Below are 3871 nucleotides of genomic sequence, written 5' to 3' on the forward strand. Positions count from 1 at the left end.
CTTCATTCGGTTCAACCAATACGGTTCACTAGGCCATTTCTTCATAATTAATTAAAATTAATTCATTTAACCTAAATTAAATAGGAAATAAATTAAAATTAATTTAATTATGAATTAATACACATTTCTGGACCGTCTTGGGCTGGAAATTAATTGGCCTCGATACTTCAAATTGCTCTCGATTTTGTTCTTCTCGCAGTGTTCACCGGGCCCTTTTTCTCTAATTATGTAATTCTGTCAAAAATAACCAAATTTAATCAAAATTAACTACAAAATTAATTAAAATTCATAATGTTTATATTTTTAACATAAGTTAATTATTTTTATATTATTTAATTATTTTTTGACAAGAATTTAACCGAATTTTCATAAATTTAAATAAAATTGGGTATGAAAAAGTATATAATTTTTTCTGTTTCTAAAGACACAGTTCCAATGTATCCTTATGAACGATTTCCTGTAAAGAATCTTGAGTAGCATGATCAATAGAATCAATAAAATAGCAGGAGTCATTTTGTTCTCTAAAAAATCTCATGGCATCATAAATTTTAAAGATAATCTCTTCGTCACCTCCCTAAGCACAAGTTTACCGTCACCCACATCAATAATAGCCCTAGCAGTGGCTAAAAATGGGCGAACCAAAATTAAAGGCACCTCAACATCTTCATCCATGTCAAGCACAACAAAATCAATAGGGAATATAAATTTATCTACTTTTATTAGTACATCTTTAATAACATCCCCAGGATATTTAACAGATCTATCAGTTAGTTGAATACTCATCCTAGTAGGTTTTGGTTCCCCAAGGCCAATTTGTTTGAATGTTTTGTAAGACATCAAATAAATGCTAGCGCCTAAATCAGCTAGTGCCTTCTCAACATTTAAATTACCAATTAAGCAGGGAATAGAAAAACTTCTTGGATCTTTCAGTTTGGTTGGAAATTTATTTTGGAGTATGGCCAAGCACTCCTCATTGAGTTCTACTGTAGACAACTCTTCAAACTTCCTTTTATTTGTTAGAAGCTCCTTCAAAAATTTTACATATGTAGGCATCTACGAGATAGCTTCAACAAAAGGTAAATTAATATGCAGCTGTTTAAAAAGTTCAAGAAATTTACCGAATTGTGCATCCATGCAGTCTTTCTTTAACTTTACTGGATATGGGATTGATGGTTTATATTCCCTCAACACCGATTTTTCATTGATTTCGGGTTTTACCTCCTCATCCTCTTTCCTATCAGCTTCTTGTGGTAGCTTCTTTTTAGATTCAGTTAACACTTTCCCACTCCTTAGGGTAACTACTTTCACGTGCTCTTTTGGGTTGGGTTCGGTGTTACTAGGTAGGCTCCCTTGTGGCCTCTCTGAAATCATCTTAGCCAGCTATCCTATTTGATTCTCGAGCCCTTGAATCGATGCTTGTTGATTTTAAGTGCAGTTTCAGTGTTTTGAAAATGGGTTTCTGCCACTGAAATAAACTTCGTCATCATCTCTTCAAGGTTTGGCTTTTTCTCTTGCTAGTAAGGTTGTTGTTGGAATCATGGAGGGGGTGGTAGTCTCTGATTTCCTTGGCCTTCCCATGAGAAGTTTGGGTGGTTCCTCCAACCTGCATTGTAAATGTTACTGTAAAGATTATTTTGAGGTCGAGGATTATTACCCATATAATTTATTTGCTCGTTCTCCATGCTGGGGCCGAAGGGTAAAAATTTTGAATTGCCTATTCCACCTCCACTCGTGTCACACTATATCACCGGATGTACATGAGTAGAACCACTTAGATCGTCAATCTTTTTATTCAAGAGTTCTACCTAGTTTGATAACATGGAGACTGCATCTAAGTTGAAAACACCGGCTGATTTCGTAGGCTTTGTTCTCATAACTTGCCATTAATAATTATTCAGTGACATCTCTTCAATGAAATCATAAGCCTCCTCAGGTGTTTTTTTATTTATGGTTCCACCGGAAGCTGCATCGACCTTTTGCTTAGTTGAGTGGTTCAAACCGTTGTGAAAAGTTTGAACCTGTAGCAATAAAGGTAACCCATGGTGAGGGCATATTCTTAGTAAGTCTTTATACCTCTCCTATGCGTCGTATAAAGTTTCTAAATCCATCTGCACAAAAGAAGAGATAATGTTCCTCAATTTAGCTATCTTAGCTGGTGGAAAGCACTTTAGTAGAAACTTCTCGGTCATCTCTTCCCAAGTAGTGATTGAACCTCATGGTAGGGAGTTCAACCACTGCTTAGCCTTATTTCTTAACGAGAAGGGAAATAGCCTTAGGCGAATGGCATTGTAAGAAACACCGTTGATCTTGAAAGTGTCGCAAGATTCCAGAAAGTTGGCCAAATGAGTGTTTGGATCCTCATCTTACAAACCATCGAATTGAATAAACTGTTGGATCATCTGAATTGTATTTGACTTTAGTTCAAAATTGTTTGCAACAACGGTACGTCGAACAATACTTGATTCCGCCTCAGTGAGATTAGACTTACCATAATCGTACATAGTACGAGGAGCAGGATTCTGATTTGCAGGGACTGCGGCAATCATAGGAGGTAGTGGATTATTTCGATTTTCATCCATCTCCTCAGTAGTATTAGTATTGTCCTCATGCTCTTCCTCTATATACTGTAAGCTCCGCCTTATTTCTCTACGATTTCTACGAGCTGTACTTTCAATTTCACTATCGAATAGTAATGGTCCTGATGGATTCCTTCTAGTCATAAACTACAGAAACCTGCTAGAAGCAAATAAAAGAAAAACTAGTAAATTAAAATAATAAAAAAAGTAAATTGCAATAAAAATAAAAATGGCTAAAGTAACAAAAATCAAGCGTTCCTAATATCTTAGTCCCCAGCAACGGCGCCAAAAACTTGGTGGTCACTAAACTGACTAAAAATTTGACTAAGGCAAGGCACCTATCAAACAGTAGTATAGTTATGGTGAGACCAAAAATATCGTATCTACAAGGACTAAAAGTACTAGTAATTACTATCTTTTTATTATCTAGCCTAAAAATTAAAGAGATATTTTTAAACTAAGATTAACTATCTAATTAACTAAGAACACGACAGAGATAAAAGTTGGAAAATACTTTTGGAAAACTGATGAAGAAGACAATACCCAAGGAAGAATCCACCTAGACTTCACTTATTACTTCTGAATTAGACGATTAATTCACTTGACTTAATTTGTAGAAATCCCTAACTTATGTTAATATATCTCTCGAGACTAAAAACAACTAACTCTAGGTTGATTAATTGATATCTCTTTCTAATTAAAACTCCTATTGTCGAATTAACTCGATTTATGGATTCCCTTACTAGATTTGACTCTAATCCGGCAGATTAATGTCGTCCTATCTCTAGGATTGCAATCAACTCCGCTTAATTATGGAAGATCTTCTCTTAAACAGGGATTTTTGCTCCACTGAATAAGCATATCAAAACTTGAATTAATATCCTGAAATATTAAAGCAAGGATTAAAACTCATAATTAAGAATAAAAAACAAGTTTTTATCATATAATTCAAAAGATAATAAGATTCGTCTTAGGTTTCATCTTCCCTAGGTATTTAGGGAATTTAGTTCATAACGACGGGGGAAAACATCTCAAAATTGGGAAAACAACAAATATAAAGAAACCCAAAAACTTTGGTAGAAATTGAATGGAGATCTTTAGTCTTGAGGTAAATCTTTCTTCCGAGCTGATTCCAATGGCTGTCTTCGAGTATTTTCTGCGTTCTACTCTATCCCAATTTTGATCCTCTTCTCGTGTGTTTAAATAGACTCTGGAATGTCCAAAATAGCCCAAAATTAACGCTTTCCAAGTAGAATTAAAATAGGTCTCGACAGGGATATGGCCGTGTGGCACGC

The 3871-nt window shown here is 34.9% G+C and overlaps 1 non-coding gene across 1 annotated transcript; it reads left to right on the forward strand.

Annotated features, from left to right (window-relative positions):
- The first annotated feature begins 2034 nt into the window (after positions 1–2034).
- On the forward strand, positions 2035–2141 carry LOC128289838 (small nucleolar RNA R71). Its single transcript, XR_008279481.1, has one exon. It is a non-coding gene; the product is annotated as a small nucleolar RNA R71 (small nucleolar RNA).
- The last annotated feature ends 1730 nt before the right edge of the window (positions 2142–3871 follow it).

The sequence above is a fragment of the Gossypium arboreum genome, chromosome 2, assembly GCF_025698485.1.
Source record: "Gossypium arboreum isolate Shixiya-1 chromosome 2, ASM2569848v2, whole genome shotgun sequence".
NCBI classification, from domain to species: domain Eukaryota; kingdom Viridiplantae; phylum Streptophyta; class Magnoliopsida; order Malvales; family Malvaceae; genus Gossypium; species Gossypium arboreum.